Source organism: Entelurus aequoreus, linkage group LG03 (genome assembly GCF_033978785.1).
Source record: "Entelurus aequoreus isolate RoL-2023_Sb linkage group LG03, RoL_Eaeq_v1.1, whole genome shotgun sequence".
NCBI lineage: Eukaryota > Metazoa > Chordata > Actinopteri > Syngnathiformes > Syngnathidae > Entelurus > Entelurus aequoreus.
In genome coordinates, this window is record NC_084733.1 from 11,124,226 (window position 1) to 11,133,227 (window position 9,002).

At 32.7% G+C, this 9,002-nt stretch overlaps 1 protein-coding gene across 3 annotated transcripts in view; it reads right to left on the bottom strand.

Moving 5' to 3' along the window:
• The window catches only part of frmd6 (FERM domain containing 6), a 105,993-nt gene extending 98,696 nt beyond the window's left edge, over nucleotides 1-7,297 (bottom strand). For 2 of the 3 annotated variants that reach the window (XM_062041180.1, XM_062041178.1), the window contains exon 1: nucleotides 6,788-7,297. The gene's annotated coding sequence lies outside the window, so the exon portion shown is untranslated. The remainder of the gene's footprint in view (nucleotides 1-6,787) is intronic. The other variant, XM_062041181.1, reaches the window with a different exon arrangement.
• Nucleotides 7,298-9,002: the final 1,705 nt, after the last annotated feature.

A 9,002-nucleotide genomic window follows, 5' to 3' on the forward strand; every position in this document is an offset into this window, starting at 1 on the left:
GTTCTTGTCTTGTGCTCCTATTTTGGTGGCTTTTTCTCTTTTTTTTGGTATTTTCCTGGAGCAATTTCATGTCTTCCTTTGAGCGATATTTCCCACATCCACTTTGTTTAGCAATCAAGAATATTTCAGTTGTTTTTATCCTTCTTTGTGGGGACATTGTTGATTGTCATGTCATGTTCGAATGTACTTTGTGCACGCCATCTTTGCTCCACAGTAAGTCTTTGCTGTTGTCCAGCATTGTGTTTTTGTTTAGTTTGTAGCCAGTTCAGTTTTTGTTTTGTTCTGCATAGCCTTTTCTTAGGGGCACTCACCTTTTGTTTATTTTTGGTTTAAGCATTAGACACCTTTTTACCTGCACACTGCCTCCCGCTGTTTCCGACATCTACAAAGCAATTAGCTACCGGCTGCCACCTACTGATATGGAAGAGTATTACACGGTTACTCTGCCGAGTTCTAGACAGCACCGACACTCTACAACAACACATCATTTGCAGACTATAATTACTGGTTTGCAAAAAATATTTGTAAAAACACTGATGTAGACCACAAGGAAGTGTTTTCCATTTAGAAAAAAAATATGACTCCTTTAATGCGCCTTATAATCTGGTGCGCCTTATATATGATAAAAGATCGAAAATAGACCATTCATCGGCAGTGCGCCTTATAATCCGGTGCGCCCTATGGTCTGGAAAATACGGTATGTTAAAATCTGCAACTCACTAACACGGCAGTGAGTGAACATTTAATATCAAAAAAGAAGAAGTTGTAAAAAAAATGTTTTACATAAAGTGAGTAGCCCTCAAAACCAGCATTGGTGTTTTGGCATTAAAAAGGTGAGTGAGCCCTTGGGTAACTAATTAAACTGAGTGACGCGAGAGTACAAATTTTCCTCAAAACATTTGGCGTGTGTTGAACAAATGACATCATCATTTTGAGCACGATTTTGAAATAGATGCTAGGTCTTATAGGCGGCAATAATAATGCCTGATTTTGTAATTACACAACAACAGCAAGGGAGGAAATGAGCACCGCTCCAAAGAATGCAACACGGGAGGAAACTCTCATCAGAGAGGGTTTACGGTTTAAGTCTATTTGGAATATGGATACTGTTACAGTATGATACATCCAAATTTCCAGTTTCTCTTGACGACATGTCTGAAAAGGAGTAGGGAGAAGCAAAGCTTATTAAACCCTAACCCTTTTTTCATTTCATTAGCAAATACTAACACATTCACTTCCTGTTTTCAATTTGTACACAATTTACTTCCAAAAATAATAAAGTTTTCAAAAATATAAATGGCTAAATATGTTTAATTCACATAGTGAGATGAATAAGATTATCTCATTTTCAATACGGTTCAAGTTGTTTATCAGAATTCTTCCTTGTACTTTGTAAACACTTTGAGTTTTAACAGCTTTTTAAATGGCTCCTATTAGTACTTTGTTTATTATTCCATTCCATAATTGAATTCCACATACTGATGTGCTAAAGGTCTTAAGTGTTGTATGTGCATACAAATGTTTTACATTACATTTTTTCTCCAAGGCAAAATCAACTACAGGCTTCCCAAATGCTGTAATAAATTAAGCATGATGAGTTGAGCATATGTCAGCATGTGGCCCCACTTTTAACTCTTTTTTTCAAATGCTTATTTACAGTAAGTCATTAATTTGACTTGGTCATTATTTTGTCTTAGTAAGTCAATATTTACTAAGTCAAAATAATAACATACTCAGTGTTTCCCATAAACTGCCAAGATACCTGTGGCGGTGGGGCGTGGCTATGGGCGTGGCCATGGGCGTGGTCACCATGATATCATCGAGTAATTTGCATAATTTACTACAATGATATGATTTTCTCTAAAAAGGCTCAAAAAATGTGTACTTACTAATTAATAATAACAGTTTTGTTTTAAACTTCCATCCATCCATCCATTTTACAATATAATTACAACACTTTATGTACATATTTATATACAGATTTGAACAATAAGTTATTCACCGAAATATATTTATTAATTGTGGTTCTTACAAAAAATATATCTTTTAAAATATAAAAGCTAAAATGTCTCTTAAAGCTCTGCCCCTTTAATTAGTGCATACTAAATAATTTAACTTTAGCCTACTACTACAACCATATTATTTACCAGCAACATAAAGTGAAACAGAGGCAGAGGTGTCCTGCCACAGTCAGTAACAAATAAACAGAAAACAGTAGTGGTCAAATATAAATAAGGCAACAAGAGAAGTATCCTTCACTTCTCTTTTGTAAAGTAAATCTGAAAAGCCTATATGGGCATCTACATCAACTATAGGATTTGCCTGAGAAGCTGGACAGGACCAAAAAAAAAAAAAAAAAAAAAATTTATTTTTTCAATCCAATCCAATCCACTTTATTTATATAGCACATTTACACAACAAGAATGTTTCCAAAGTGCTGCACAGCCATGTTAAAAACAATATTAAAAACAATATTAAAAACAATATTATGCTACACCAATGACTGAATAAAAACAAAGAATAAATGAATAGAAAACCAATACAGATACAATATAAAAAATAAATATGATTAAAAACTATTTTTAAAGGGTAAAACCAATTAAAACAGTAAAAAAAAAATTATTTTATTTGTAGCGGACATGATTCTTTCGTGGCGGGCCGCCACAAATAAATGAATGCGTGGGAAACACTGATACTTAGTATCTCAGGTAACTAGGACTGTTTTGTGTTTTGTTTTTACTTTACGGAAAAAATATCGAGATATATATCGTATATTGCCATTCAGCATACGGAGCGGAAAACACAACCAAAAATTGTAGGCTTCTTCACGCGACGAAGCCGGCCTACTTCACCACAGTCTGTTATTGTTACTATATTTTATCATTTTCAATTATTTCACTTATTTCTTAAACCTTAAACAAATAACTACATGTCTTCAACTCATCACTGAGCTTGTTCCACCATTTAACTCCTGAAACTGAAATACATTTGTATTTTATATTCGTTCTTACTTTACCCATTTCAAAAATCAATATCCCCCGTAAATTATAGTTTTCTCCTCTTAATTGAAATAACCTAAGAATACAAGCTGGAAGGCTGTTGTTCTTTACTCCAAACATCATTTCCATTGCTTTTAAAAACACAATATCTGAACATTTTAACACATTACAACTTATAAATAATGGATTGGTATGTTCATAGTAGCACGCTTTGTGTATTATTCTAATGACTCTTTTTTGAAGTTAAAGAGTTACATTACATACGGTACAGGCCAAAAGTTTGGACACACCTTCTCATTCAATGAGTTTTCTTTATTTTCATGACTATTTACATTGTAGATTGTCACTGACAGCATCAAAACTATGAATGAACATATGTAGAGTTATGCACTTAACCAAAAAAAGGTGAAATAACAGAAAACATGTTTTGTATTCTAGTTCCTTCAAAATAGCCACCCTTTGCTCTGATTACTGCTTCGCACACTCTTGGCATTCTCTCCATGAGCTTCAAGAGGTAGTCACCTGAAATGGTGACTACTTCAACATTTCTTGACCGATTTAAACAATTCCAACACCAACCAACTCAGCTTATTCATGCTCCTAATCAATTTTTGAAAAAATCCCACTTTTCCAAAAATTCCCAGATTTCCAGGAAGTTCCCATAGAAATGAATGGAACATTTTTCCAAGTTGCACAATTCCCACATTTTTCAACCTATCCAAACCATTGCAACATCAACACATCCCACTCATCCTGGACATTCAAACTAACACTTTCCCAAGTTCCTAACCATATTCCGGTTTTCCTGGAAATTCAAACTCTCCCACATTCAAACCATTTCAGCGTTTAAACGATTTCAACATTCATCTTAGCATTTCAGTTCAGTGTCAGATTTTCAACATTCAAACCATTCCAACATTCAAACTATTCTTACATTCATACTACACTCTGTCAGCATTTCAGTTCAACTTCAGCATTGGAGCGTTCACACGCAATCCCTTCAGGAATTCAACATTCAAACTATTCTTACATTCATACTGCACTCTGTCAACATTTCAGTTCAACTTCAGCATTGGAGCGTTCACACACAATTCCTTCAGGAATTCAACATTCAAACCATTCCAACATTCAAACTATTCTTACATTCATACTACATTCTGTCAGCATTTCAGTTCAACTTCAGCATTGGAGCATTCACACGCAATTCCTTCAGGAATTCAACATTCAAACCACTCCAACATTCAAACTATTCTTACATTCATAGTACACTCTGTCAGCATTTCAGTTCAACTTCAGCATTGGAGCGTTCACACGCAATTCCTTCAGGAATTCAACAGTCAAACCATTCCAACATTCAAACTATTCTTACATTCTGTCAGCATTTCAGTTCAACTTCAGCATTGGAGCGTTCACACGCAATCCCTTCAGGAATTCAACATTCAAACTATTCTTACATTCATACTGCACTCTGTCAACATTTCAGTTCAACTTCAGCATTGGAGCGTTCACACACAATTCCTTCAGGAATTCAACATTCAAACCATTCCAACATTCAAACTATTCTTACATTCATACTACATTCTGTCAGCATTTCAGTTCAACTTCAGCATTGGAGCATTCACACGCAATTCCTTCAGGAATTCAACATTCAAACCACTCCAACATTCAAACTATTCTTACATTCATAGTACACTCTGTCAGCATTTCAGTTCAACTTCAGCATTGGAGCGTTCACACGCAATTCCTCCAGGAATTCAACAGTCAAACCATTCCAACATTCAAACTATTCTTACATTCTGTCAGCATTTCAGTTCAACTTCAGCATTGGAGCATTCACACGCAATTCCTTCAGGAATTCAACATTCAAACCATTCCAACGTTCAAACTATTCTTACATTCATACTACATTCTGTCAACATTTCAGTTCAACTTCAGCATTGGAGCGTTCACACGTAATTAATTCAGGAATTCAACATTCAAACTATTCTTACCTTTATACTACATTCTGTCAGCATTTCAGTTCAACTTCAGCATTGGAGTGTTCACACGTAATTCCTTCAGGAATTCAACATTCAAACCATTCCAACATTCAAACTATTCATACATTCATACTGTGTACAGCTCTGGTAATGGGTACATTCGCACCCACCTGCTCAATTGTACTTCAAAATGTAACAATCAAAATAAATATGACTTTTTTTTTTGTTTACTAGGGCATGCACGTATAATATGCATTAGTTTGACCATTTAAAATCAACGATAATAAAAAGGAGATGCTTGGAAATAGCATAAAAATGCCCCGAAAACTTGGAAAAACGCGATTCATAGCGTTACTTTTTGGTGTAACCATCATGAGCGTTCTGTTCAGGTATATTTCTTTTATATATTTTGATAAATCATCATAAATAGGTATTGATCAATCTTTAAGCTGTGTGTATTTGATTTCAGTTTGCTTTTGACATCTTATTTAGAATTGTAGTTTTACAACTTTTACAACCTTGTGTTGCGCTCATGATGGCGTAACCAAACTAGATTTCATTTAATGATCTTATTTTGAATATTTATTCCCTTTTTTACATTTAGTATATTTAAAAATACTGTGTTTTATGCTTTTTTTTCTTTTTGGAACATGTACTATACATATAATATAATAAAGTCCCATATAACATTATGTTTCTAGCAGTACTTTAATTTTGCCTTTGAAAGTAACACTCCAATGTCCATTAGTGGAGCTGTACACTACTACATTCTGTCGGCATTTCAGATCAACTTCAGCATTGGTGCGTTCACACGCAATTCCTTCAGGAATTGCCTCTTCTAGTTCATTACTGGTGTAGGGACAAGCGGTAGAATATGAATGGACGAATGTATTTCTTCCCACCTTGTGTTGCATATTTTTATATGAGATTTCCAGTTCTTTTTAGCATCTATTATATTACACTTAAAATGTTGTGTATTTTATTTTGTCAAGATGAAAGTTGAAATTCTGATAATACACTAGCGTTCAAAAGTTTGGGGTCACATTGAAATGTCCTTATTTTTGAAGGAAAAGCACTGTACTTTTCAATGAAGATAACTTTAAACTAGTCTTAACTTTAAAGAAATACACTCTATACATTGCTAATGTGGTAAATGACTATTCTAGCTGCAAATGTCTGGTTTTTGGTGCAATATCTACATAGGTGTATAGAGGCCCATTTCCAGCAACTATCACTCCAGTGTTCTAATGGTACAATGTGTTTGCTCATTGGCTCAGAAGGCTAATTGATGATTAGAAAACCCTTGTGCAATCATGTTCACACATCTGAAAACAGTCTAGCTCGTTACAGAAGCTACAAAACTGACCTTCCTTTGAGCAGATTGAGTTTCTGGAGCATCACATTTGTGGGGTCAATTAAACGCTCAAAATGGCCAGAAAAAGAGAACTTTCATCTGAAACTCGACAGTCTATTCTTGTTGTTAGAAATGAAGGCTATTCCACAAAATTGTTTGGGTGACCCCAAACTTTTGAACGGTAGTGTACATTTATCAGCTAACTAACAAAAAAGGCAAAAGTTGTTAAGTTGGAATTCCATGGCAGCATTCCCTGTTATATCACGCCGGCAGCTTCACCAAGTTACTTGTTTAAAATTTAAAAAAAAAAACTCAGTTAAACAATAAAAACCATGAATGTATTTAACAGGTGGACATGTTTTTTAAGTAGTTTGATCATAAAAGTGACGTCAGAGCTAGCATGCGTCTACTGTTTGTTTTTTTGGAGGGGGGTTGTAAAGAAGTAACAAACTCACCTTTTTGTAAAACGTCCTTCATGAAGATAATCCAAAATAGCGTTTTTTTATAATAAATGTTAGGTCAAAAAAAGAAAAGAAAAATGTCCCCGGAAAGAAAAGTTCGACGGCGGTGACGTTAGCGAGTGGATCCGCGCCACTATTCTGCCCCAAACTGGAGCATCTCGGTCGGGATACTTGAGTATGGCGAGAGGCGGTGTTTGGAGGGGGGGACGGACGGCAGAGCGATATAATATTAATCTGTTTAAAATACAAATACAAAGCCATGATGTCACTTATTAATATATCAACAATTTTAAAACGTATTATATGATATTTGTTGCTACATAGTTTTGTTTTTATGGATAATATTTGTGGCGTGATCTTCCAGTCCACCCCCCCGTCCTCCGTCACAGTTGGTAGCGTCCAGGCTGCCTCGCATTCCTGCATGGAAGTGTCCCACTGGTCGCAAGGCAGCGGGTGAGACGATAAAAAAGGTATTAAAAGCTTAGCCAGAAAAAATATTCTAATGTTGGGCCGCTTATTATTAGAACTTTCTGCTTTTTTTTTTTTTTTTTTTTTACAGTGACATCATTTTTAAAAGCAGGCCGAGCTCGGAATAGACCAGCAGGAGAAATGCAAATGAGAGGGATTATATCACCACGTGTTAATAATACCACCTGGTATGTAATAATAATAATAATAAAAATGTATCACAACGTCACAATAATATCAATAGTGTATAAACTGGCAGGGATTTTATCCACTGCTATCATGTCAACATACACTTGGAGGAAGAAAAGTCTTAATATTGGATATTTTGCTGTATTCCACCTGACTGTTCCCATTGTAAGGAAAAAGTATTTCATCTTTCTTCAAGCAAGGCATCAACAGTATACAAGAAGTTGTGCCGCAAACGTTTGTGCAACATTTGCGCCGTCAAAATTAATAATTGTGCTATTGTGGTTTTATTATTCACATGCAGGACCCCGCACCCATCCCCCCACCATGTCCAAAAATCTGTAAAACTTGACCCAAAGGTTTGAGCTACAATTTGTGCTGGTAAATTATTTATGTTATTATGGTTTTAAACTTAACGTTTTATTACTATTATTATTATTGTTGTTGTTGTTGTTGTTGTTGTTGTTATAGTTATTATTATTATTATTAGTGTTGTTGGTATTATTGTTATTATTATTGTTGTTATTATTATTGTTGTTATTATTATTTTTATTATTGTTGTTGGTATCATCGTTATTATTATTATTATTAGTGTCGTTGGTATTATTGTTATTATTATTGTTCTTATAATTGTTATTATTGTTATTATTATTTTTGTTGTTGTTGTTGTTGTTATTATTATAATTATTAGTGTTGTTGGTATTATTGTTATTATTATTGTTGTTATTATTATTATTGTTGTTGTTATAGTTATTATTATTATTAGTGTTGTTGGTATTATTATTATTGTTGTTATTATTGCTATTATTATTATTATTATTGTTGTTGTTGGTATTATTATTATTATTAGTGTTGTTGGTATTATTCTTATTATTATTGTTATTATTATTTTTATTATTGTTGTTGGTATCATCGTTATTATTATTATTATTATTATTATTAGTGTTGTTGGTATTATTGTTATTATTATTGTTCTTATAATTAGTATTATTGTTATTATTATTTTTGTTGTTGTTGTTGTTATTATTATAATTATTAGTGTTGTTGGTATTATTGTTATTATTATTGTTGTTATTATTGTTGTTGTTGTTATAGTTATTATTATTATTAGTGTTGTTGGTATTATTATTATTGTTGTTATTATTGCTATTATTATTATTATTGTTGTTGTTGGTATTATTGTTATTATTATTATTATTATTATTAGTGTTGTTGGTATTATTGTTATTATTATTGTTGTTATTATTATTGTTGTTATTATTATTTTTATTATTGTTGTTGGTATCATCGTTATTATTATTATTAGTGTTGTTGGTATTATTGTTATTATTATTGTTCTTATAATTAGTATTATTGTTATTATTATTATTGTTGTTGTTGTTATTATTATAATTATTAGTGTTGTTGGTATTATTATTGTTGTTATTATTGTTGTTGTAGTTATTATTATTATTAGTGTTGTTGGTATTATTATTATTTTTGTTATTATTGCTATTATTATTATTATTATTATTATTATTGTTGTTGTTGGTATTATTATTATTATTATTATTAG